The sequence below is a fragment of the Clarias gariepinus genome, chromosome 9 (genome assembly GCF_024256425.1).
Source record: "Clarias gariepinus isolate MV-2021 ecotype Netherlands chromosome 9, CGAR_prim_01v2, whole genome shotgun sequence".
Lineage (NCBI taxonomy): Eukaryota > Metazoa > Chordata > Actinopteri > Siluriformes > Clariidae > Clarias > Clarias gariepinus.
In genome coordinates, this window is record NC_071108.1 from 36,306,554 (window position 1) to 36,331,397 (window position 24,844).

The 24,844-nt window shown below is 42.9% G+C and overlaps 24 non-coding genes across 24 annotated transcripts; all 24 read left to right on the forward strand.

The window, feature by feature from the left end:
- Positions 1-78: 78 nt before the first annotated feature.
- On the forward strand, positions 79-149 carry trnag-ccc (transfer RNA glycine (anticodon CCC)). The gene has a single exon. It is a non-coding gene; the product is annotated as a tRNA-Gly (tRNA).
- Positions 150-751: 602 nt separating this feature from the next.
- trnar-ucg (transfer RNA arginine (anticodon UCG)) lies at positions 752-824 on the forward strand. Its single transcript has one exon. It is a non-coding gene; the product is annotated as a tRNA-Arg (tRNA).
- A 1,678-nt stretch (positions 825-2,502) lies between these two features.
- Positions 2,503-2,573, forward strand: trnag-ccc (transfer RNA glycine (anticodon CCC)). The gene has a single exon. It is a non-coding gene; the product is annotated as a tRNA-Gly (tRNA).
- A 602-nt stretch (positions 2,574-3,175) lies between these two features.
- trnar-ucg (transfer RNA arginine (anticodon UCG)) lies at positions 3,176-3,248 on the forward strand. The gene has a single exon. It is a non-coding gene; the product is annotated as a tRNA-Arg (tRNA).
- A 492-nt stretch (positions 3,249-3,740) lies between these two features.
- trnag-ccc (transfer RNA glycine (anticodon CCC)) lies at positions 3,741-3,811 on the forward strand. The gene has a single exon. It is a non-coding gene; the product is annotated as a tRNA-Gly (tRNA).
- Positions 3,812-4,413: 602 nt separating this feature from the next.
- trnar-ucg (transfer RNA arginine (anticodon UCG)) lies at positions 4,414-4,486 on the forward strand. The gene has a single exon. It is a non-coding gene; the product is annotated as a tRNA-Arg (tRNA).
- A 1,165-nt stretch (positions 4,487-5,651) lies between these two features.
- Positions 5,652-5,724, forward strand: trnar-ucg (transfer RNA arginine (anticodon UCG)). Its single transcript has one exon. It is a non-coding gene; the product is annotated as a tRNA-Arg (tRNA).
- A 1,165-nt stretch (positions 5,725-6,889) lies between these two features.
- On the forward strand, positions 6,890-6,962 carry trnar-ucg (transfer RNA arginine (anticodon UCG)). Its single transcript has one exon. It is a non-coding gene; the product is annotated as a tRNA-Arg (tRNA).
- A 492-nt stretch (positions 6,963-7,454) lies between these two features.
- Positions 7,455-7,525, forward strand: trnag-ccc (transfer RNA glycine (anticodon CCC)). The gene has a single exon. It is a non-coding gene; the product is annotated as a tRNA-Gly (tRNA).
- Positions 7,526-8,127: 602 nt separating this feature from the next.
- On the forward strand, positions 8,128-8,200 carry trnar-ucg (transfer RNA arginine (anticodon UCG)). Its single transcript has one exon. It is a non-coding gene; the product is annotated as a tRNA-Arg (tRNA).
- A 492-nt stretch (positions 8,201-8,692) lies between these two features.
- Positions 8,693-8,763, forward strand: trnag-ccc (transfer RNA glycine (anticodon CCC)). Its single transcript has one exon. It is a non-coding gene; the product is annotated as a tRNA-Gly (tRNA).
- A 1,841-nt stretch (positions 8,764-10,604) lies between these two features.
- trnar-ucg (transfer RNA arginine (anticodon UCG)) lies at positions 10,605-10,677 on the forward strand. Its single transcript has one exon. It is a non-coding gene; the product is annotated as a tRNA-Arg (tRNA).
- A 2,927-nt stretch (positions 10,678-13,604) lies between these two features.
- On the forward strand, positions 13,605-13,675 carry trnag-ccc (transfer RNA glycine (anticodon CCC)). Its single transcript has one exon. It is a non-coding gene; the product is annotated as a tRNA-Gly (tRNA).
- Positions 13,676-14,277: 602 nt separating this feature from the next.
- Positions 14,278-14,350, forward strand: trnar-ucg (transfer RNA arginine (anticodon UCG)). Its single transcript has one exon. It is a non-coding gene; the product is annotated as a tRNA-Arg (tRNA).
- Positions 14,351-14,842: 492 nt separating this feature from the next.
- trnag-ccc (transfer RNA glycine (anticodon CCC)) lies at positions 14,843-14,913 on the forward strand. The gene has a single exon. It is a non-coding gene; the product is annotated as a tRNA-Gly (tRNA).
- Positions 14,914-15,515: 602 nt separating this feature from the next.
- Positions 15,516-15,588, forward strand: trnar-ucg (transfer RNA arginine (anticodon UCG)). Its single transcript has one exon. It is a non-coding gene; the product is annotated as a tRNA-Arg (tRNA).
- A 492-nt stretch (positions 15,589-16,080) lies between these two features.
- trnag-ccc (transfer RNA glycine (anticodon CCC)) lies at positions 16,081-16,151 on the forward strand. The gene has a single exon. It is a non-coding gene; the product is annotated as a tRNA-Gly (tRNA).
- Positions 16,152-16,752: 601 nt separating this feature from the next.
- Positions 16,753-16,825, forward strand: trnar-ucg (transfer RNA arginine (anticodon UCG)). The gene has a single exon. It is a non-coding gene; the product is annotated as a tRNA-Arg (tRNA).
- Positions 16,826-17,317: 492 nt separating this feature from the next.
- On the forward strand, positions 17,318-17,388 carry trnag-ccc (transfer RNA glycine (anticodon CCC)). Its single transcript has one exon. It is a non-coding gene; the product is annotated as a tRNA-Gly (tRNA).
- A 1,520-nt stretch (positions 17,389-18,908) lies between these two features.
- trnag-ccc (transfer RNA glycine (anticodon CCC)) lies at positions 18,909-18,979 on the forward strand. The gene has a single exon. It is a non-coding gene; the product is annotated as a tRNA-Gly (tRNA).
- Positions 18,980-20,029: 1,050 nt separating this feature from the next.
- trnag-ccc (transfer RNA glycine (anticodon CCC)) lies at positions 20,030-20,100 on the forward strand. The gene has a single exon. It is a non-coding gene; the product is annotated as a tRNA-Gly (tRNA).
- A 1,050-nt stretch (positions 20,101-21,150) lies between these two features.
- On the forward strand, positions 21,151-21,221 carry trnag-ccc (transfer RNA glycine (anticodon CCC)). Its single transcript has one exon. It is a non-coding gene; the product is annotated as a tRNA-Gly (tRNA).
- Positions 21,222-22,272: 1,051 nt separating this feature from the next.
- trnag-ccc (transfer RNA glycine (anticodon CCC)) lies at positions 22,273-22,343 on the forward strand. The gene has a single exon. It is a non-coding gene; the product is annotated as a tRNA-Gly (tRNA).
- A 1,840-nt stretch (positions 22,344-24,183) lies between these two features.
- On the forward strand, positions 24,184-24,256 carry trnar-ucg (transfer RNA arginine (anticodon UCG)). The gene has a single exon. It is a non-coding gene; the product is annotated as a tRNA-Arg (tRNA).
- The last annotated feature ends 588 nt before the right edge of the window (positions 24,257-24,844 follow it).

The following is a 24,844-nucleotide window of genomic DNA, read 5'->3' on the forward strand; positions in this document are numbered from 1 at the left end:
ACTGCGTTCTTAGGCCAACCTACAGTGGGGTCAAGTTGTAAATGATGTATGAATTAAACAGAGAACAGGGCCCAAGAAGCACCAGTGGTGTAGTGGTATCATGCAAGATTCCCATTCTTGCGAACTGGGTTCGATTCCCGGCTGGTGCAACCCACCTAACAATTTTCTTCCTTTTCAGGCCATGTTGAAGGTCCTTACAACATTGGTTGGTATATCGGGTCAGTTGAAAACTTAGAACGGGACTTACTGTCACACGGTAAACCTCCTGAGATTTGCGCTCCGGGACAGCAGTAGGTTGTTTGGTCAATAAGAACTGGGAAACTGGCCTTGATTTTTGCAGGGCCCAGATTGTGGCACAGGTTTGTTGCGATCCTTGTCCTGACAGAGCCATATGTAGCAGGTTTCAGTTGCTTCTGGGTCTGGATATACAGTATGTAAGCAAAAGTCTTTGCTATATGCAGTGTAGATCTGAAGGAAACCATGCCAAGGTAGTGAAATACCCTATGATTTGGACAGGAATGAGCTTTCTTTGCTTCATGGTGTAAAAAAAGCGCCAGTCATCTGTTCTCCTGAAGTGTGGCAAAGGACTCTCTAGCTGAGAAATTTGTGTTGCTTCTTATTTTTGCAGGACATGCTAGAGGAAGCAAATAAAAAACACTGTGGTTGTAGAGAATCAACTTGAATCAATTACCCAAGGCTTGTGTTTGTTTTCATTTAAACTCATTTAAACTAAATTCAAAACTAAAGCATAGGCCCAGTGGCCTAATGGATAAGGCATCAGCCTTCGGAGCTGAGGATTGTGGGTTCGAGTCCCATCTGGGTCACTTCATAGCTAGGATTTAAGACTGCACCCTGAAGCTTCAGAGGAATTGCCGTCCTGGCCTTGATTTGCTGTGTTGCTTGCCTCTTGAGCAAAGAGCCTGCCGGATTGGTACCTGGGGTAAATGTAGCTGAACTTCTTTGTTCTTACAAGTAGCTAGCAGAGTCATATCATTAAGTTTAATTCAGTTAATGAAACCCTTGAGGTTTTCCAGGATGTGCCAGATGATGTCAAGCAGGTTGCAGTGTATTTAGAAAATCTTCATCCAACCATTTCCCCAAGTTGCTAGCTGAGTACATGAACAAGAAATCCTGTAAATGGATGTAAAAGTGCATTTCATGTACTGTAGGTTTTCAAATCTGCAGACTGCGTTCTTAGGCCAACCTACAGTGGGGTCAAGTTGTAAATGATGTATGAATTAAACAGAGAACAGGGCCCAAGAAGCACCAGTGGTGTAGTGGTATCATGCAACATTCCCATTCTTGCGAACGGGTTTCGATTCTTGGCTGGTGCAACCACCCTAACAATTTTCTTCCTTTTCAGGCCATGTTGAAGGTCCTTACAACATTGGTTGGTATATCGGGTCAGTTGAAAACTTAGAACGGGACTTACTGTCACACGGTAAACCTCCTAAGATTTGCGCTTCGGGACAGCAGTAGGTTGTTTGGTCAATAAGAACTGGGAAACTGGCCTTGATTTTTGCAGGGCCCAGATTGTGGCACAGGTTTGTTGCGATCCTTGTCCTGACAGAGCCATATGTAGCAGGTTTCAGTTGCTTCTGGGTCTGGATATACAGTATGTAAGCAAAAGTCTTTGCTATATGCAGTGTAGATCTGAAGGAAACCATGCCAAGGGAGTGAAATACCCTATGATTTGGACAGGAATGAGCTTTCTTTGCTTCATGGTGTAAAAAAAAGCGCCAGTCATCTGTTCTCCTGAAGTGTGGCAAAGGATTCTCTAGCTGAGAAATTTGTGTTGCTTCTTATTTTTGCAGGACATGCTAGAGGAAGCAAATAAAAAACACTCTGGTTGTAGAGAATCAACTTGAATCAATTACCCAAGGCTTGTGTTTGTTTTCATTTAAACTCATTTAAACTAAATTCAAAACTAAAGCATAGGCCCAGTGGCCTAATGGATAAGGCATCAGCCTTCGGAGCTGAGGATTGTTGGTTTGAGTCCCATCTGGGTCACTTTATAGCTAGGATTTAAGACTGGACCCTGAAGCTTCAGAGGAATTGCCATCCTACCCTAAGCGCAAGACGTAGTTAGCTGCTATCATGCAACTGTCCTGGCCTTGATTTGCTGTGTTGTTCGTCAGCTTGCCTCTTGAGAAAAAAGCCTGTCGGATTGTTACCTGGGGTAAATGTAGCTGAATTTCTTTGTTCTTACAAGTAGCTAGAAGAGTCATATCATTAAGTTAAATTCAGTTAATGAAAACCTTGAGGTTTTCCAGGATGTGCCAGATGATGTCAAGCATGTTGCAGTGTATTTAGAAAATCTTTATCCAACCAATCCCCCAAGTTGCTAGTTGAGTACATGAACAAGAAATCCTGTAAATGGATGTAAAAGTGCATTTCATGTACTGTAGGTTTTCAAATCTGCAGACTGCGTTCTTAGGCCAACCTACAGTGGGGTCAAGTTGTAAATGATGTATGAATTAAACAGAGAACAGGGCCCAAGAAGCACCAGTGGTGTAGTGGTATCATGCAAGATTCCCATTCTTGCGAACTGGGTTCGATTCCCGGCTGGTGCAACCCACCTAACAATTTTCTTCCTTTTCAGGCCATGTTGAAGGTCCTTACAACATTGGTTGGTATATCGGGTCAGTTGAAAACTTAGAACTGGACTTACTGTCACACGGTAAACCTCCTGAGATTTGCGCTCCGGGACAGCAGTAGGTTGTTTGGTCAATAAGAACTGGGAAACTGGCCTTGATTTTTGCAGGGCCCAGATTGTGGCACAGGTTTGTTGCGATCCTTGTCCTGACAGAGCCATATGTAGCAGGTTTCAGTTGCTTCTGGGTCTGGATATACAGTATGTAAGCAAAAGTCTTTGCTATATGCAGTGTAGATCTGAAGGAAACCATGCCAAGGGAGTGAAATACCCTATGATTTGGACAGGAATGAGCTTTCTTTGCTTCATGGTGTAAAAAAAGCGCGAGTCATCTGTTCTCCTGAAGTGTGGCAATGGACTCTCTAGCTGAGAAATTTGTGTTGCTTCTTATTTTTGCAGGACATGCTAGAGGAAGCAAATAAAAAACACTGTGGTTGTAGAGAATCAACTTGAATCAATTACCCAAGGCTTGTGTTTGTTTTCATTTAAACTCATTTAAACTAAATTCAAAACTAAAGCGTGGGCCCAGTGGCCTAATGGATAAGGCATCAGCCTTCGGAGCTGAGGATTGTGGGTTCGAGTCCCATCTGGGTCACTTTATAGCTAGGATTTAAGACTGGACCCTGAAGATTCAGAGGAATTGCCATCCTACCCTAAGCGCAAGACGTAGTTAGCTGCTATCATGCAAGTGTCCTGGCCTTGATTTGCTGTGTTGTTCGTCAGCTTGCCTCTTGAGAAAAAAGCCTGCCGGATTGTTACCTGGGGTAAATGTAGCTGAACTTCTTTGTTCTTACAAGTAGCTAGCAGAGTCATATCCTTAAGTTGAATTCAGTTAATGAAAACCTTGAGGTTTTCCAGGATGTGCCAGATGATGTCAAGCAGGTTGCAGTGTATTTAGAAAATCTTCATCCAACCATTTCCCCAAGTTGCTAGCTGAGTACATGAACAAGAAATCCTGTAAATGGATGTAAAAGTGCATTTCATGTACTGTAGGTTTTCAAATCTGCAGACTGCGTTCTTAGGCCAACCTACAGTGGGGTCAAGTTGTAAATGATGTATGAATTAAACAGAGAACAGGGCCCAAGAAGCACCAGTGGTGTAGTGGTATCATGCAAGATTCCCATTCTTGCGAACCGGGTTCGATTCCCGGCTGGTGCAACGAACCTAACAATTTTCTTCCTTTTCAGGCCATGTTGAAGGTCCTTACAACATTGGTTGGTATATCGGGTCAGTTGAAAACTTAGAACGGGACTTACTGTCACACGGTAAACCTCCTGAGATTTGCGCTCCGGGACAGCAGTAGGTTGTTTGGTCAATAAGAACTGGGAAACTGGCCTTGATTTTTGCAGGGCCCAGATTGTGGCACAGGTTTGTTGCGATCCTTGTCCTGACAGAGCCATATGTAGCAGGTTTCAGTTGCTTCTGGGTCTGGATATACAGTATGTAAGCAAAAGTCTTTGCTATATGCAGTGTAGATCTGAAGGAAACCATGCCAAGGGAGTGAAATACCCTATGATTTGGACAGGAATGAGCTTTCTTTGCTTCATGGTGTAAAAAAAGCGCCAGTCATCTGTTCTCCTGAAGTGTGGCAAAGGACTCTCTAGCTGAGAAATTTGTGTTGCTTCTTATTTTTGCACGACATGCTAGAGGAAGCAAATAAAAAACACTCTGGTTGTAGAGAATCAACTTGAATCAATTACCCAAGGCTTGTGTTTGTTTTCATTTAAACTCATTTAAACTAAATTCAAAATTAAAGCATAGGCCCAGTGGCCTAATGGATAAGGCATCAGCCTTCGGAGCTGAGGATTGTGGGTTCGAGTCCCATCTGGGTCACTTTATAGCTAGGATTTAAGACTGGACCCTGAAGCTTCAGAGGAATTGCCATCCTACCCTAAGCGCAAGACGTAGTTAGCTGCTATCATGCAACTGTCCTGGCCTTGATTTGCTGTGTTGTTCGTCAGCTTGCCTCTTGAGAAAAAAGCCTGTCGGATTGTTACCTGGGGTAAATGTAGCTAAATTTCTTTGTTCTTACAAGTAGCTAGAAGAGTCATATCATTAAGTTAAATTCAGTTAATGAAAACCTTGAGGTTTTCCAGGATGTGCCAGATGATGTCAAGCATGTTGCAGTGTATTTAGAAAATCTTTATCCAACCAATCCCCCAAGTCGCTAGTTGAGTACATGAACAAGAAATCCTGTAAATGGATGTAAAAGTGCATTTCATGTACTGTAGGTTTTCAAATCTGCAGACTGCGTTCTTAGGCCAACCTACAGTGGGGTCAAGTTGTAAATGATGTATGAATTAAACAGAGAACAGGGCCCAAGAAGCACCAGTGGTGTAGCGGTATCATGCAAGATTCCCATTCTTGCGAACGGGTTTCGATTCCCGGCTGGTGCAATGAACCTAACAATTTTCTTCCTTTTCAGGCCATGTTGAAGGTCCTTACAACATTGGTTGGTATATCGGGTCAGTTGAAAACTTAGAACGGGACTTACTGTCACACGTTAAACCTCCTGAGATTTGCGCTCCGGGACAGCAGTAGGTTGTTTGGTCAATAAGAACTGGGAAACTGGCCTTGATTTTTGCAGGGCCCAGATTGTGGCACAGGTTTGTTGCGATCCTTGTCCTGACAGAGCCATATGTAGCAGGTTTCAGTTGCTTCTGGGTCTGGATATACAGTATGTAAGCAAAAGTCTTTGCTATATGCAGTGTAGATCTGAAGGAAACCATGCCAAGGGAGTGAAATACCCTATGATTTGGACAGGAATGAGCTTTCTTTGCTTCATGGTGTAAAAAAAGCGCCAGTCATCTGTTCTCCTGAAGTGTGGCAAAGGACTCTCTAGCTGAGAAATTTGTGTTGCTTCTTATTTTTGCAGGACATGCTAGAGGAAGCAAATAAAAAACACTGTGGTTGTAGAGAATCAACTTGAATCAATTACCCAAGGCTTGTGTTTGTTTTCATTTAAACTCATTTAAACTAAATTCAAAACTAAAGCATAGGCCCAGTGGCCTAATGGATAAGGCATCAGCCTTCGGAGCTGAGGATTGTGGGTTCGAGTCCCATCTGGGTCACTTTATAGCTAGGATTTAAGACTGGACCCTGAAGCTTCAGAGGAATTGCCATCCTACCCTAAGCGCAAGACGTAGTTAGCTGCTATCATGCAACTGTCCTGGCCTTGATTTGCTGTGTTGGTCGTCAGCTTGCCTCTTGAGAAAAAAGCCTGCCGGATTGTTACCTGGGGTAAATGTAGCTGAACTTCTTTGTTCTTACAAGTAGCTAGCAGAGTCATATCCTTAAGTTGAATTCAGTTAATGAAAACCTTGAGGTTTTCCAGGATGTGCCAGATGATGTCAAGCAGGTTGCAGTGTATTTAGAAAATCTTCATCCAACCAATCCCCCAAGTTGCTAGCTGAGTACATGAACAAGAAATCCTGTAAATGGATGTAAAAGTGCATTTCATGTACTGTAGGTTTTCAAATCTGCAGACTGCGTTCTTAGGCCAACCTACAGTGGGGTCAAGTTGTAAATGATGTATGAATTAAACAGAGAACAGGGCCCAAGAAGCACCAGTGGTGTAGTGGTATCATGCAACATTCCCATTCTTGCGAACGGGTTTCGATTCTTGGCTGGTGCAACCACCCTAACAATTTTCTTCCTTTTCAGGCCATGTTGAAGGTCCTTACAACATTGGTTGGTATATCGGGTCAGTTGAAAACTTAGAACGGGACTTACTGTCACACGGTAAACCTCCTAAGATTTGCGCTTCGGGACAGCAGTAGGTTGTTTGGTCAATAAGAACTGGAAAACTGGCCTTGATTTTTGCAGGGCCCAGATTGTAGCACAGGTTTGTTGCGATCCTTGTCCTGACAGAGCCATATGTAGCAGGTTTCAGTTGCTTCTGGGTCTGGATATACAGTATGTAAGCAAAAGTCTTTGCTATATGCAGTGTAGATCTGAAGGAAACCATGCCAAGGGAGTGAAATACCCTATGATTTGGACAGGAATGAGCTTTCTTTGCTTCATGGTGTAAAAAAAGCGCCAGTCATCTGTTCTCTTGAAGTGTGGCAAAGGACTCTCTAGCTGAGAAATTTGTGTTGCTTCTTATTTTTGCAGGACATGCTAGAGGAAGCAAATAAAAAACACTGTGGTTGTAGAGAATCAACTTGAATCAATTACCCAAGGCTTGTGTTTGTTTTCATTTAAACTCATTTAAACTAAATTCAAAACTAAAGCATAGGCCCAGTGGCCTAATGGATAAGGCATCAGCCTTCGGAGCTGAGGATTGTGGGTTCGAGTCCCATCTGGGTCACTTTATAGCTAGGATTTAAGACTGGACCCTGAAGCTTCAGAGGAATTGCCATCCTACCCTAAGCGCAAGACGTAGTTAGCTGCTATCATGCAACTGTCCTGGCCTTGATTTGCTGTGTTGTTCGTCAGCTTGCCTCTTGAGAAAAAAGCCTGTCGGATTGTTACCTGGGGTAAATGTAGCTGAATTTCTTTGTTCTTACAAGTAGCTAGAAGAGTCATATCATTAAGTTGAATTCAGTTAATGAAAACCTTGAGGTTTTCCAGGATGTGCCAGATGATGTCAAGCAGGTTGCAGTGTATTTAGAAAATCTTCATCCAACCATTTCCCCAAGTTGCTAGCTGAGTACATGAACAAGAAATCCTGTAAATGGATGTAAAAGTGCATTTCATGTACTGTAGGTTTTCAAATCTGCAGACTGCGTTCTTAGGCCAACCTACAGTGGGGTCAAGTTGTAAATGATGTATGAATTAAACAGAGAACAGGGCCCAAGAAGCACCAGTGGTGTAGTGGTATCATGCAAGATTCCCATTCTTGCGAACTGGGTTCGATTCCCGGCTGGTGCAACCCACCTAACAATTTTCTTCCTTTTCAGGCCATGTTGAAGGTCCTTACAACATTGGTTGGTATATCGGGTCAGTTGAAAACTTAAACCGGGACTTACTGTCACACGGTAAACCTCCTGAGATTTGCGCTCCGGGACAGCAGTAGGTTGTTTGGTCAATAAGAACTGGGAAACTGGCCTTGATTTTTGCAGGGCCCAGATTGTGGCACAGGTTTGTTGCGATCCTTGTCCTGACAGAGCCATATGTAGCAGGTTTCAGTTGCTTCTGGGTCTGGATATACAGTATGTAAGCAAAAGTCTTTGCTATATGCAGTGTAGATCTGAAGGAAACCATGCCAAGGTAGTGAAATACCCTATGATTTGGACAGGAATGAGCTTTCTTTGCTTCATGGTGTAAAAAAAGCGCCAGTCATCTGTTCTCCTGAAGTGTGGCAAAGGACTCTCTAGCTGAGAAATTTGTGTTGCTTCTTATTTTTGCAGGACATGCTAGAGGAAGCAAATAAAAAACACTGTGGTTGTAGAGAATCAACTTGAAACAATTACCCAAGGCTTGTGTTTGTTTTCATTTAAACTCATTTAAACTAAATTCAAAACTAAAGCATAGGCCCAGTGGCCTAATGGATAAGGCATCAGCCTTCGGAGCTGAGGATTGTGGGTTCGAGTCCCATCTGGGTCACTTTATAGCTAGAATTTAAGACTGGACCCTGAAGCTTCAGAGGAATTGCCATCCTACCCTAAGCGCAAGACGTAGTTAGCTGCTATCATGCAACTGTCCTGGCCTTGATTTGCTGTGTTGTTCGTCAGCTTGCCTCTTGAGAAAAAAGCCTGCCGGATTGTTACCTGGGGTAAATGTAGCTGAACTTCTTTGTTCTTACAAGTAGCTAGAAGAGTCATATCATTAAGTTAAATTCAGTTAATGAAAACCTTGAGGTTTTCCAGGATGTGCCAGATGATGTCAAGCATGTTGCAGTGTATTTAGAAAATCTTTATCCAACCAATCCCCCAAGTTGCTAGTTGAGTACATGAACAAGAAATCCTGTAAATGGATGTAAAAGTGCATTTCATGTACTGTAGGTTTTCAAATCTGCAGACTGCGTTCTTAGGCCAACCTACAGTGGGGTCAAGTTGTAAATGATGTATGAATTAAACAGAGAACAGGGCCCAAGAAGCACCAGTGGTGTAGTGGTATCATGCAAGATTCCCATTCTTGCGAACTGGGTTCAATTCCCGGCTGGTGCAACCCACCTAACAATTTTCTTCCTTTTCAGGCCATGTTGAAGGTCCTTACAACATTGGTTGGTATATCGGGTCAGTTGAAAACTTAGAACGGGACTTACTGTCACACGGTAAACCTCCTGAGATTTGCGCTCCGGGACAGCAGTAGGTTGTTTGGTCAATAAGAACTGGGAAACTGGCCTTGATTTTTGCAGGGCCCAGATTGTGGCACAGGTTTGTTGCGATCCTTGTCCTGACAGAGCCATATGTAGCAGGTTTCAGTTGCTTCTGGGTCTGGATATACAGTATGTAAGCAAAAGTCTTTGCTATATGCAGTGTAGATCTGAAGGAAACCATGCCAAGGGAGTGAAATACCCTATGATTTGGACAGGAATGAGCTTTCTTTGCTTCATGGTGTAAAAAAAAGCGCCAGTCATCTGTTCTCCTGAAGTGTGGCAAAGGACTCTCTAGCTGAGAAATTTGTGTTGCTTCTTATTTTTGCAGGACATGCTAGAGGAAGCAAATAAAAAACACTCTGGTTGTAGAGAATCAACTTGAATCAATTACCCAAGGCTTGTGTTTGTTTTCATTTAAACTCATTTAAACTAAATTCAAAACTAAAGCATAGGCCCAGTGGCCTAATGGATAAGGCATCAGCCTTCGGAGCTGAGGATTGTTGGTTTGAGTCCCATCTGGGTCACTTTATAGCTAGGATTTAAGACTGGACCCTGAAGCTTCAGAGGAATTGCCATCCTACCCTAAGCCCAAGACGTAGTTAGCTGCTATCATGCAACTGTCCTGGCCTTGATTTGCTGTGTTGTTCGTCAGCTTGCCTCTTGAGAAAAAAGCCTGTCGGATTGTTACCTGGGGTAAATGTAGCTGAATTTCTTTGTTCTTACAAGTAGCTAGAAGAGTCATATCATTAAGTTAAATTCAGTTAATGAAAACCTTGAGGTTTTCCAGGATGTGCCAGATGATGTCAAGCATGTTGCAGTGTATTTAGAAAATCTTCATCCAACCATTTCCCCAAGTTGCTAGCTGAGTACATGAACAAGAAATCCTGTAAATGGATGTAAAAGTGCATTTCATGTACTGTAGGTTTTCAAATCTGCAGACTGCGTTCTTAGGCCAACCTACAGTGGGGTCAAGTTGTAAATGATGTATGAATTAAACAGAGAACAGGGCCCAAGAAGCACCAGTGGTGTAGTGGTATCATGCAAGATTCCCATTCTTGCGAACGGGTTTCGATTCCCGGCTGGTGCAATGAACCTAACAATTTTCTTCCTTTTCAGGCCATGTTGAAGGTCCTTACAACATTGGTTGGTATATCGGGTCAGTTGAAAACTTAGAACGGGACTTACTGTCACACGTTAAACCTCCTGAGATTTGCGCTCCGGGACAGCAGTAGGTTGTTTGGTCAATAAGAACTGGGAAACTGGCCTTGATTTTTGCAGGGCCCAGATTGTGGCACAGGTTTGTTGCGATCCTTGTCCTGACAGAGCCATATGTAGCAGGTTTCAGTTGCTTCTGGGTCTGGATATACAGTATGTAAGCAAAAGTCTTTGCTATATGCAGTGTAGATCTGAAGGAAACCATGCCAAGGGAGTGAAATACCCTATGATTTGGACAGGAATGAGCTTTCTTTGCTTCATGGTGTAAAAAAAGCGCCAGTCATCTGTTCTCCTGAAGTGTGGCAAAGGACTCTCTAGCTGAGAAATTTGTGTTGCTTCTTATTTTTGCAGGACATGCTAGAGGAAGCAAATAAAAAACACTCTGGTTGTAGAGAATCAACTTGAATCAATTACCCAAGGCTTGTGTTTGTTTTCATTTAAACTCATTTAAACTAAATTCAAAATTAAAGCATAGGCCCAGTGGCCTAATGGATAAGGCATCAGCCTTCGGAGCTGAGGATTGTGGGTTCGAGTCCCATCTGGGTCACTTTATAGCTAGGATTTAAGACTGGACCCTGAAGCTTCAGAGGAATTGCCATCCTACCCTAAGCGCAAGACGTAGTTAGCTGCTATCATGCAACTGTCCTGGCCTTGATTTGCTGTGTTGTTCGTCAGCTTGCCTCTTGAGAAAAAAGCCTGTCGGATTGTTACCTGGGGTAAATGTAGCTGAATTTCTTTGTTCTTTCAAGTAGCTAGAAGAGTCATATCATTAAGTTAAATTCAGTTAATGAAAACCTTGAGGTTTTCCAGGATGTGCCAGATGATGTCAAGCATGTTGCAGTGTATTTAGAAAATCTTTATCCAACCAATCCCCCAAGTCGCTAGTTGAGTACATGAACAAGAAATCCTGTAAATGGATGTAAAAGTGCATTTCATGTACTGTAGGTTTTCAAATCTGCAGACTGCGTTCTTAGGCCAACCTACAGTGGGGTCAAGTTGTAAATGATGTATGAATTAAACAGAGAACAGGGCCCAAGAAGCACCAGTGGTGTAGTGGTATCATGCAAGATTCCCATTCTTGCGAACGGGTTTCGATTCCCGGCTGGTGCAATGAACCTAACAATTTTCTTCCTTTTCAGGCCATGTTGAAGGTCCTTACAACATTGGTTGGTATATCGGGTCAGTTGAAAACTTAGAACTGGACTTACTGTCACATGTTAAACCTCCTGAGATTTGCGCTCCGGGACAGCAGTAGGTTGTTTGGTCAATAAGAACTGGGAAACTGGCCTTGATTTTTGCAGGGCCCAGATTGTGGCACAGGTTTGTTGCGATCCTTGTCCTGACAGAGCCATATGTAGCAGGTTTCAGTTGCTTCTGGGTCTGGATATACAGTATGTAAGCAAAAGTCTTTGCTATATGCAGTGTAGATCTGAAGGAAACCATGCCAAGGGAGTGAAATACCCTATGATTTGGACAGGAATGAGCTTTCTTTGCTTCATGGTGTAAAAAAAGCGCCAGTCATCTGTTCTCCTGAAGTGTGGCAAAGGACTCTCTAGCTGAGAAATTTGTGTTGTTTCTTATTTTTGCAGGACATGCTAGAGGAAGCAAATAAAAAACACTCTGGTTGTAGAGAATCAACTTGAATCAATTACCCAAGGCTTGTGTTTGTTTTCATTTAAACTCATTTAAAGTTGGTCTAATGGATAAGGCATCAGCCTTTGGAGCTGAGGATTGTGGGTTTGAGTCCCATCTGGGTCACTTTATAGCTAGGGTTTAAGACTGGACCCTGAGGCTTCAGAGGAATTGCCATCCTACCCTAAGCGCAAGACGTAGTTAGCTGCTATCACGCAAGTGTCCTGGCCTTGATTTGCTGTGTTGTTCGTCAGCTTGCCTCTTGAGAAAAAAGCCTGCCGGATTGTTACTTGGGGTAAATGTAGCTGAACTTCTTTGTTTTTACAAGTAGCTAGCAGAGTCATATCATTAAGTTGAATTCAGTTAATGAAAACCTTGAGGTTTTCCAGGATGTGCCAGATGATGTCAAGCAGGTTGCAGTGTATTTAGAAAATCTTTATCCAACCAATCCCCCAAGTTGCTAGCTGAGTACATGAACAAGAAATCCTGTAAATGGATTTAAAAGTGCATTTCATGTACTGTAGGTTTTCAAATCTGCAGACTGCGTTCTTAGGCCAACCTACAGTGGGGTCAAGTTGTAAATGATGTACGAATTAAACAGAGAACAGGGCCCAAAAAGCACCAGTGGTGTAGTGGTATCATGCAAGATTCCCATTCTTGCGAACCGCGTTCGATTCCTGGCTGGTGCAACCAACCTAACACTTTTCTTCCTTTTCAGGCCATGTTGAAGGTCCTTACAACATTGGTTGGTATATCGGGTCAGTTGAAAACTTAGAACGGGACTTACTGTCACATGTTAAACCTCCTGAGATTTGCGCTTCGGGACAGCAGTAGGTTGTTTGGTCAATAAGAACTGGGAAACTGGCCTTGATTTTTGCTAGGCCCAGATTGTGGCACAGGTTTGTTGCGATCCTTGTCCTGACAGAGCCATATGTAGCAGGTTTCAGTTGCTTCTGGGTCTGGATATACAGTATGTAAGCAAAAGTCTTTGCTATATGCAGTGTAGATCTGAAGGAAACCATGCCAAGGGAGTGAAATACCCTATGATTTGGACAGGAATGAGCTTTCTTTGCTTCATGGTGTAAAAAAAGCGCCAGTCATCTGTTCTCCTGAAGTGTGGCAAAGGACTCTCTAGCTGAGAAATTTGTGTTGCTTCTTATTTTTGCAGGACATGCTGGAGGAAGCAAATAAAAAACACTGTGGTTGTAGAGAATCAACTTGAATCAATTACCCAAGGCTTGTGTTTGTTTTCATTTAAACTCATTTAAACTAAATTCAAAACTAAAGCATAATGGATAAGGCATCAGCCTTCGGAGCTGAGGATTGTGGGTTCGAGTCCCATCTGGGTCACTTCATAGCTAGGGTTTAAGACTGGACCCTGAAGCTTCAGAGGAATTGCCATCCTCCCCTAAGTGCAATACGTAGTTAGCTCCTATCATGCAAGTGTCCTGGCCTTGATTTGCTGTGTTGTTCGTCAGCTTTCCTCTTGAGAAAAAAGCCTGCCGGATTGTTACCTGGGTTAAATGTAGCTGAACTTCTTTGTTCTTACAAGTAGCTAGCAGAGTCATATCATTAAGTTGAATTCAGTTAATGAAAACCTTGAGGTTTTCCAGGATGTGCCAGATGATGTCAAGCAGGTTGCAGTGTATTTAGAAAATCTTTATCCAACCAATCCCCCAAGTTGCTAGTTGAGTACATGAACAAGAAATCCTGTAAATGGATTTAAAAGTGCATTTCATGTACGGTAGGTTTTCAAATCTGCAGACTGCGTTCTTAGGCCAACCTACAGTGGGGTCAAGTTGTAAATGATGTATGAATTAAACAGAGAACAGGGCCCAAGAAGCACCAGTGGTGTAGTGGTGTCATGCAAGATTCCCATTCTTGCGAACTGGGTTCGATTCCCGGCTGGTGCAACCCACCTAACAATTTTCTTCCTTTTCAGGCCATGTTGAAGGTCCTTACAACATTGGTTGGTATATCAGGTCAGTTGAAAACTTAGAACGGGACTTACTGTCACACGGTAAACCTCCTGAGATTTGCGCTCCGGGACAGCAGTAGGTTGTTTGGTCAATAAGAACTGGGAAACTGGCCTTGATTTTTGCAGGGCCCAGATTGTGGCACAGGTTTGTTGCGATCCTTGTCCTGACAGAGCCATATGTAGCAGGTTTCAGTTGCTTCTGGGTCTGGATATACAGTATGTAAGCAAAAGTCTTTGCTATATGCAGTGTAGATCTGAAGGAAACCATGCCAAGGGAGTGAAATACCCTATGATTTGGACAGGAATGAGCTTTCTTTGCTTCATGGTGTAAAAAAAGCGCCAGTCATCTGTTCTCCTGAAGTGTGGCAAAGGATTCTCTAGCTGAGAAATTTGTGTTGCTTCTTATTTTTGCACGACATGCTAGAGGAAGCAAATAAAAAACACTGTGGTTGTAGAGAATCAACTTGAATCAATTACCCAAGGCTTGTGTTTGTTTTCATTTAAACTCATTTAAACTAAATTCAAAACTAAAGCATAGGCCCAGTGGCCTAATGGATAAGGCATCAGCCTTCGGCGCTGAGGATTGTGGGTTCGAGTCCCATCTGGGTCACTTTATAGCTAGGATTTAAGACTGGACCCTGAAGCTTCAGAGGAATTGCCATCCTACCCTAAGCGCAAGACGTAGTTAGCTGCTATCATGCAACTGTCCTGGCCTTGATTTGCTGTGTTGTTCGTCAGCTTGCCTCTTGAGAAAAAAGCCTGCCGGATTGTTACCTGGGGTAAATGTAGCTGAACTTCTTTGTTCTTACAAGTAGCTAGCAGAGTCATATCCTTAAGTTGAATTCAGTTAATGAAAACCTTGAGGTTTTCCAGGATGTGCCAGATGATGTCAAGCAGGTTGCAGTGTATTTAGAAAATCTTCATCCAATCATTTCCCCAAGTTGCTAGCTGAGTACATGAACAAGAAATCCTGTAAATGGATGTAAAAGTGCATTTCATGTACTGTAGGTTTTCAAATCTGCAGACTGCGTTCTTAGGCCAACCTACAGTGGGGTCAAGTTGTAAATGATGTACGAATTAAACAGAGAACAGGGCCCAAAAAGCACCAGTGGTGTAGTGGTATCATGCAAGATTCCCATTCTTGCGAACTGGGTTCGATTCCCGGCTGGTGCAACCCACCTAACAATTTTCTTCCTTTTCAGGCCATGTTGAAGGTCCTTACAACATTGGTTGGTATATCAGGTCAGTTGAAAACTTAGAACGGGACTTACTGTCACACGGTAAACCTCCTGAGATTTGCGCTCCGGGACAGCAGTAGGTTGTTTGGTCAATAAGAACTGGGAAACTGGCCTTGATTTTTGCAGGGCCCAGATTGTGGCACAGGTTTGTTGCGATCCTTGTCCTGACAGAGCCATATGTAGCAGGTTTCAGTTGCTTCTGGGTCTGGATATACAGTATGTAAGCAAAAGTCTTTGCTATATGCAGTGTAGATCTGAAGGAAACCATGCCAAGGGAGTGAAATACCCTATGATTTGGACAGGAATGAGCTTTCTTTGCTTCATGGTGTAAAAAAAGCGCCAGTCATCTGTTCTCCTGAAGTGTGGCAAAGGACTCTCTAGCTGAGAAATTTGTGTTGCTTCTTATTTTTGCAGGACATGCTAGAGGAAGCAAATAAAAAACACTGTGGTTGTAGAGAATCAACTTGAATCAATTACCCAAGGCTTGTGTTTGTTTTCATTTAAACTCATTTAAACTAAATTCAAAACTAAAGCATAGGCCCAGTGGCCTAATGGATAAGGCATCAGCCTTCGGCGCTGAGGATTGTGGGTTCGAGTCCCATCTGGGTCACTTTATAGCTAGGATTTAAGACTGGACCCTGAAGCTTCAGAGGAATTGCCATCCTACCCTAAGCGCAAGACGTAGTTAGCTGCTATCATGCAACTGTCCTGGCCTTGATTTGCTGTGTTGTTCGTCAGCTTGCCTCTTGAGAAAAGAGCCTGCCGGATTGTTACCTGGGGTAAATGTAGCTGAACTTCTTTGTTCTTACAAGTAGCTAGCAGAGTCATATCCTTAAGTTGAATTCAGTTAATGAAAACCTTGAGGTTTTCCAGGATGTGCCAGATGATGTCAAGCAGGTTGCAGTGTATTTAGAAAATCTTCATCCAATCATTTCCCCAAGTTGCTAGCTGAGTACATGAACAAGAAATCCTGTAAATGGATGTAAAAGTGCATTTCATGTACTGTAGGTTTTCAAATCTGCAGACTGCGTTCTTAGGCCAACCTACAGTGGGGTCAAGTTGTAAATGATGTATGAATTAAACAGAGAACAGGCCCCAAGAAGCACCAGTGGTGTAGTGGTATCATGCATGATTCCCATTCTTGCAAACCGGGTTCGATTCCCGGCTGGTGCAACGAACCTAACAATTTTCTTCCTTTTCAGGCCATGTTGAAGGTCCTTACAACATTGGTTGGTATATCGGGTCAGTTGAAAACTTAGAACGGGACTTACTGTCACACGTTAAACCTCCTGAGATTTGCGCTCCGGGACAGCAGTAGGTTGTTTGGTCAATAAGAACTGGGAAACTGGCCTTGATTTTTGCAGGGCCCAGATTGTGGCACAGGTTTGTTGCGATCCTTGTCCTGACAGAGCCATATGTAGCAGGTTTCAGTTGCTTCTGGGTCTGGATATACAGTATGTAAGCAAAAGTCTTTGCTATATGCAGTGTAGATCTGAAGGAAACCATGCCAAGGGAGTGAAATACCCTATGATTTGGACAGGAATGAGCTTTCTTTGCTTCATGGTGTAAAAAAAGCGCCAGTCATCTGTTCTCCTGAAGTGTGGCAAAGGACTCTCTAGCTGAGAAATTTGTGTTGCTTCTTATTTTTGCACGACATGCTAGAGGAAGCAAATAAAATCACTGTGGTTGTAGAGAATCAACTTGAATCAATTACCCAAGGCTTGTGTTTGTTTTCATTTAAACTCATTTAAACTAAATTCAAAACTAGAGCATAGGCCCAGTGGCCTAATGGATAAGGCATCAGCCTTCGGAGCTGAGGATTGTGGGTTCGAGTCCCATCTGGGTCACTTTATAGCTAGGATTTAAGACTGGACCCTGAAGCTTCAGAGGAATTACCATCCTACCCTAAGCGCAAGACGTAGTTAGCTGCTATCATGCAAATGTCCTGGCCTTGATTTGCTGTGTTGTTCGTCAGCTTGCCTCTTGAGAAAAAAGCCTGTCGGATTGTTACCTGGGGTAAATGTAGCTGAATTTCTTTGTTCTTACAAGTAGCTAGAAGAGTCATATCATTAAGTTAAATTCAGTTAATGAAAACCTTGAGGTTTTCCAGGATGTGCCAGATGATGTCAAGCATGTTGCAGTGTATTTAGAAAATCTTTATCCAACCAATCCCCCAAGTTGCTAGCTGAGTACATGAACAAGAAATCCTGTAAATGGATGTAAAAGTGCATTTCATGTACTGTAGGTTTTCAAATCTGCAGACTGCGTTCTTAGGCCAACCTACAGTGGGGTCAAGTTGTAAATGATGTACGAATTAAACAGAGAACAGGGCCCAAAAAGCACCAGTGGTGTAGTGGTATCATGCAAGATTCCCATTCTTGCGAACCGGGTTCGATTCCCGGCTGGTGCAACCAACCTAACAATTTTCTTCCTTTTCAGGCCATGTTGAAGGTCCTTACAACATTGGTTGGTATATCGGGTCAGTTGAAAACTTAGAACGGGACTTACTGTCACACGTTAAACCTCCTGAGATTTGCGCTCCGGGACAGCAGTAGGTTGTTTGGTCAATAAGAACTGGGAAACTGGCCTTGATTTTTGCAGGGCCCAGATTGTGGCACAGGTTTGTTGCGATCCTTGTCCTGACAGAGCCATATGTAGCAGGTTTCAGTTGCTTCTGGGTCTGGATATACAGTATGTAAGCAAAAGTCTTTGCTATATGCAGTGTAGATCTGAAGGAAACCATGCCAAGGGAGTGAAATACCCTATGATTTGGACAGGAATGAGCTTTCTTTGCTTCATGGTGTAAAAAAAGCGCCAGTCATCTGTTCTACTGAAGTGTGGCAAAGGACTCTCTAGCTGAGAAATTTGTGTTGCTTCTTATTTTTGCAGGACATGCTAGAGGAAGCAAATAAAAAACACTGTGGTTGTAGAGAATCAACTTGAATCAATTACCCAAGGCTTGTGTTTGTTTTCATTTAAACTCATTTAAACTAAATTCAAAACTAAAGCATAGGCCCAGTGGCCTAATGGATAAGGCATCAGCCTTCAGAGCTGAGGATTGTGGGTTCAAGTCCCATCTGGGTCACTTTATAGCTAGGGTTTAAGACTGGACCCTGAAGCTTCAGAGGAATTGCCATCCTACCCTAAGCGCAAGACGTAGTTAGCTGCTATCATGCAAGTGTCCTGGCCTTGATTTGCTGTGTTGTTCGTCAGCTTGCCTCTTGAGAAAAAAGCCTGCCGGATTGTTACCTGGGGTAAATGTAGCTGAACTTCTTTGTTCTTACAAGTAGCTAGCAGAGTCATATCATTAGTTTTCCAGGATGTGCCAGATGATGTCAAGCAGGTTGCAGTGTATTTAGAAAATCTTCATCCAACCATTCCCCCAAGTTGCTAGCTGAGTACATGAACAAGAAATCTTATTTTTGCAGGACATGCAGGAGGAGGCAAATAAAAAACACTGTGGTTGTAGAGAATCAACTTGAATCAATTACCCAAGGCTTGTGTTTGTTTTCATTTAAACTCATTTAAACTAAATTCAAAACTAAAGCATAGGTGTTGTTTGTCAGCTTGCCTCTTGAGAAAAAAGCCTGCCGGATTGTTACCTGGGTTAAATGTAGCTAAACTTCTTTGTTCTTACAAGTAGCTAGCAGAGTCATATCCTTAAGTTGAATTCAGTTAATGAAAACCTTGAGGTTTTCCAGGATGTGCCAGATGATGTCAAGCAGGTTGCAGTGTATTTAGAAAATCTTCATCCAACCAATCCCCCAAGTTGCTAGCTGAGTACATGAACAAGACATCCTGTAAATGGATGTAAAAGTGCATTTCATGTACTGTACGTTTTTAAATCTGCAGACTGCGTTCTTAGGCCAACCTACAGTGGGGTCAAGTTGTAAATGATGTATGAATTAAACAGAGAACAGGGCCCAAAAAGCACCAGTGGTGTAGTGGTATCATGTAAGATTCCCATTCTTGCGAACCGGATTCGATTCCCGGCTGGTGCAACCAACCTAACAATTTTCTTCCTTTTCAGGCCATGTTGAAGGTCCTTACAACATTGGTTGGTATATCGGGTCAGTTGAAAACTTAGAACGGGGCTTATGTCACACGTTAAACCTCCTGAGATTTGCGCTCCGGGACAGCAGTAGGTTGTTTGGTCAATAAGAACTGGGAAACTGGCCTTGATTTTTGCAGGGCCCAAATTGTGGCACAGGTTTGTTGCGATCCTTGTCCTGACAGAGCCATATGTAGCAGGTTTCAGTTGCTTCTGGGTCTGGATATACAGTATGTAAGCAAAAGTCTTTGCTATATGCATAGTAGATATGAAGGAAACCATGCCAAGGGAGTGAAATACCCTATGATTTGGACAGGAATGAGCTTTCTTTGCTTCATGGTGTAAAAAAAGCACCAGTCATATGTTCTCCTGAAGTGTGGCAAAGGACTCTCTAGCTGAGAAATTTGTGTTGCTTCTTATTTTTGCAGGACATGCTAGAGGAAGCAAATAAAAAACACTGTGGTAGTAGAGAATCAACTTGAATCAATTACCCAAGGCCTCTGGGTCGCTTTATAGCTAGGGTTTAAGACTGGACTCTGAAGCTTCAGAGGAATTGCCATCCTACCCTAAGCGCAAGACGTAGTTAGCTGCTATCATGCAAGTGTCCTGGCCTTGATTTGCTGTCTTGTTTGTCAGCTTGCCTCTTGAGAAAAAAGCCTGCGGGATTGTTACTTGGGGTAAATGTAGCTAAACTTCTTTGTTCTTACAAGTAGCTAGCAGAGTCATATCATTAAATTGAATTCAGTTAATGAAAACCTTGAGGTTTTCCAGGATGTGCCAGATGATGTCAAGCAGGTTGCAGTGTATTTAGAAAATCTTCATCCAACCATTCCCCCAAGTTGCTAGCTGAGTACATGAACAAGAAATCCTGTAAATGGATGTAAAAGTGCATTTCATGTACTGTAGGTTTTCAAATCTGCAGACTGCGTTCTTAGGCCAACCTACAGTGGGGTCAAGTTGTAAATGATGTACGAATTAAACAGAGAACAGGGCCCAAAAAGCACCAGTGGTGTAGTGGTATCATGTAAGATTCCCATTCTTGCGAACCGGATTCGATTCCCGGCTGGTGCAACCAACCTAACAATTTTCTTCCTTTTCAGGCCATGTTGAAGGTCCTTACAACATTGGTTGGTATATCGGGTCAGTTGAAAACTTAGAACGGGGCTTATGTCACACGTTAAACCTCCTGAGATTTGCGCTCCGGGACAGCAGTAGGTTGTTTGGTCAATAAGAACTGGGAAACTGGCCTTGATTTTTGCAGGGCCCAAATTGTGGCACAGGTTTGTTGCGATCCTTGTCCTGACAGAGCCATATGTAGCAGGTTTCAGTTGCTTCTGGGTCTGGATATACAGTATGTAAGCAAAAGTCTTTGCTATATGCATAGTAGATATGAAGGAAACCATGCCAAGGGAGTGAAATACCCTATGATTTGGACAGGAATGAGCTTTCTTTGCTTCATGGTGTAAAAAAAGCACCAGTCATATGTTCTCCTGAAGTGTGGCAAAGGACTCTCTAGCTGAGAAATTTGTGTTGCTTCTTATTTTTGCAGGACATGCTAGAGGAAGCAAATAAAAAACACTGTGGTAGTAGAGAATCAACTTGAATCAATTACCCAAGGCCTCTGGGTCGCTTTATAGCTAGGGTTTAAGACTGGACTCTGAAGCTTCAGAGGAATTGCCATCCTACCCTAAGCGCAAGACGTAGTTAGCTGCTATCATGCAAGTGTCCTGGCCTTGATTTGCTGTCTTGTTTGTCAGCTTGCCTCTTGAGAAAAAAGCCTGCGGGATTGTTACTTGGGGTAAATGTAGCTAAACTTCTTTGTTCTTACAAGTAGCTAGCAGAGTCATATCATTAAATTGAATTCAGTTAATGAAAACCTTGAGGTTTTCCAGGATGTGCCAGATGATGTCAAGCAGGTTGCAGTGTATTTAGAAAATCTTCATCCAACCAATCCCCCAAGTTGCTAGCTGAGTACATGAACAAGAAATCCTGTAAATGGATGTAAAAGTGCATTTCATGTACTGTAGGTTTTCAAATCTGCAGACTGCGTTCTTAGGCCAACCTACAGTGGGGTCAAGTTGTAAATGATGTACGAATTAAACAGAGAACAGGGCCCAAAAAGCACCAGTGGTGTAGTGGTATCATGCAAGATTCCCATTCTTGCGAACCGGGTTCGATTCCCGGCTGGTGCAACCAACCTAACAATTTTCTTCCTTTTCAGGCCATGTTGAAGGTCCTTACAACATTGGTTGGTATATCGGGTCAGTTGAAAACTTAGAACGGGGCTTACTGTCACACGTTAAACCTCCTGAGATTTGCGCTCCGGGACAGCAGTAGGTTGTTTTGTCAATAAGAACTGGGTAATTGGCCTTGATTTTTGCAGGGCCCAAATTGTGGCACAGGTTTGTTGCGATCCTTGTCCTGACAGAGCCATATGTAGCAGGTTTCAGTTGCTTCTGGGTCTGGATATACTGTATGTAAGCAAAAGTCTTTGCTATATGCAGTGTAGATCTGAAGGAAACTATGCCAAGGGAGTGAAATACCCTATGATTTGGACAGGAATGAGCTTTCTTTGCTTCATGGTGTAAAAAAAGCGCCAGTCATCTGTTCTCCTGAAGTGTGGCAAAGGACTCTCTAGCTGAGAAATTTGTGTTGCTTCTTATTTTTGCAGGACATGCTAGAGGAAGCAAATAAAAAACACTGTGGTTGTAGAGAATCAACTTGAATCAATTACCCAAGGCCTCTGGGTCGCTTTATAGCTAGGGTTTAAGACTGGACTCTGAAGCTTCAGAGGAATTGCCATCCTACCCTAAGCGCAAGACGTAGTTAGCTGCTATCATGCAAGTGTCCTGGCCTTGATTTGCTGTCTTGTTTGTCAGCTTGCCTCTTGAGAAAAAAGCCTGCGGGATTGTTACTTGGGGTAAATGTAGCTGAACTTCTTTGTTCTTACAAGTAGCTAGCAGAGTCATATCCTTAAGTTGAATTCAGTTAATGAAAACCTTGAGGTTTTCCAGGATGTGCCAGATGATGTCAAGCAGGTTGCAGTGTATTTAGAAAATCTTCATCCAACCAATCCCCCAAGTTGCTAGCTGAGTACATGAACAAGAAATCCTGTAAATGGATGTAAAAGTGCATTTCATGTACTGTAGGTTTTCAAATCTGCAGACTGCGTTCTTAGGCCAACCTACAGTGGGGTCAAGTTGTAAATGATGTACGAATTAAACAGAGAACAGGGCCCAAAAAGCACCAGTGGTGTAGTGGTATCATGCAAGATTCCCATTCTTGCGAACCGGGTTCGATTCCCGGCTGGTGCAACCAACCTAACAATTTTCTTCCTTTTCAGGCCATGTTGAAGGTCCTTACAACATTGGTTGGTATATCGGGTCAGTTGAAAACTTAGAACGGGACTTACTGTCACACGTTAAACCTCCTGAGATTTGCGCTCCGGGACAGCAGTAGGTTGTTTGGTCAATAAGAACTGGGAAACTGGCCTTGATTTTTGCAGGGCCCAGATTGTGGCACAGGTTTGTTGCGATCCTTGTCCTGACAGAGCCATATGTAGCAGGTTTCAGTTGCTTCTGGGTCTGGATATACAGTATGTAAGCAAAAGTCTTTGCTATATGCAGTGTAGATCTGAAGGAAACCATGCCAAGGGAGTGAAATACCCTATGATTTGGACAGGAATGAGCTTTCTTTGCTTCATGGTGTAAAAAAAGCACCAGTCATATGTTCTCCTGAAGTGTGGCAAAGGACTCTCTAGCTGAGAAATTTGTGTTGCTTCTTATTTTTGCAGGACATGCTAGAGGAAGCAAATAAAAAACACTGTGGTAGTAGAGAATCAACTTGAATCAATTACCCAAGGCTTGTGTTTGTTTTCATTTAAACTCATTTAAACTAAATTCTAAACTAAAGCATAGGCCCAGTGGCCTAATTTATAAGGCATCAGCTTTCGGTGCTGAGGATTGTGGGTTCGAGTCCCATCTGGGTCTCTTTATAGCTAGGGTTTAAGACTGGACCCTGAAGCTTCAGAGGAATTGCCATCCTACCCTAAGCGCAAGACGTAGTTAGCTGCTATCATGCAAGTGTCCTGGCCTTGATTTGCTGTGTTGTTCGTCAGCTTGCCTCTTGAGAAAAAAGCCTGCCGGATTGTTACCTGGGGTAAATGTAGCTGAACTTCTTTGTTCTTACAAGTAGCTAGCAGAGTCATATCCTTAAGTTGAATTCAGTTAATGAAAACCTTGAGGTTTTCCAGGATGTGCCAGATGATGTCAAGCAGGTTGCAGTGTATTTAGAAAATCTTCATCCAACCAATCCCCCAAGTTGCTAGCTGAGTACATGAACAAGAAATCCTGTAAATGGATGTAAAAGTGCATTTCATGTACTGTAGGTTTTCAAATCTGCAGACTGCGTTCTTAGGCCAACCTACAGTGGGGTCAAGTTGTAAATGATGTATGAATTAAACAGAGAACAGGGCCCAAAAAGCACCAGTGGTGTAATGGTATCATGCAAGAATCCCATTCTTGCGAACCGGGTTCGATTCCTGGCTGGTGCAACCAACCTAACAATTTTCTTCCTTTTCAGGCCATGTTGAAGGTCCTTACAACATTGGTTGGTATATCGGGTCAATTAAAAACTTAGAACGGGACTTACTGTCACACGTTAAACCTCCTGAGATTTGCGCTCCGGGACAGCAGTAGGTTGTTTGGTCAATAAGAACTGGGAAACTGGCCTTGATTTTTGCAGGGCCCAGATTGTGGCACAGGTTTGTTGCGACCCTTGTCCTGACCGAGCCATATGTAGCAGGTTTCAGTTGCTTCTGGGTCTGGATATACAGTATGTAAGCAAAAGTCTTTGCTATATGCAGTGTAGATCTGAAGGAAACCATGCCAAGGGAGTGAAATACCCTATGATTTGGACAGGAATGAGCTTTCTTTGCTTCATGGTGTAAAAAAAGCGCCAGTCATCTGTTCTCCTGAAGTGTGGCAAAGGACTCTCTAGCTGAGAAATTTGTGTTGCTTCTTATTTTTGCAGGACATGCTGGAGGAAGCAAATAAAAAACACTGTGGTTGTAGAGAATCAACTTGAATCAATTACCCAAGGCTTGTGTTTGTTTTCATTTAAACTCATTTAAACTAAATTCAAAACTAAAGCATAGGCCCAGTGGCCTAATGGATAAGGCATCAGCCTTCGGAGCTGAGGATTGTGGGTTCGAGTCCCATCTGGGTCACTTTATAGCTAGGGTTTAAGACTGGACCCTGAAGCTTCAGAGGAATTGCCATCCTACCCTAAGCGCAAGACGTAGTTAGCTGCTATTATGCAAGTGTCCTGGCCTTGATTTGCTGTGTTGTTCGTCAGCTTGCCTCTTGAGAAAAAAAGCCTGCCGGATTGTTACCTGGGCTAAATGTAGCTGAACTTCTTTGTTCTTACAAGTTGCTAGCTGAGGATATGAACAAGAAATCCTGTAAATGGATGTAAATGTGCATTTCATGTACACTAGGTTTTCAAATTTGCAGACTGCGTTCTTAGGCCAACCTACAGTGGGGTCGAGTTGTAAATGATGTGTGAATTAAACAGAGAAGAGGCCCCAAAGAGCACCAGTGGTGTGGAGGTATCATGCAAGATTCCCGGCTGGTGCAACCATACTAACTATTTTCTCCCTATCCAGGCCATATTGAAGGTCCTTACAACATTGGTTGGTATATTGGGTCAGTTGAAAACCAAGAACAGGACTTACTGTCACACGTTAAACCTCCTGAGATTTGCGCTCCGGGACAGCAGTAGGTTGTTTGTGAGATGGTTGTAGAGAATCAACTTA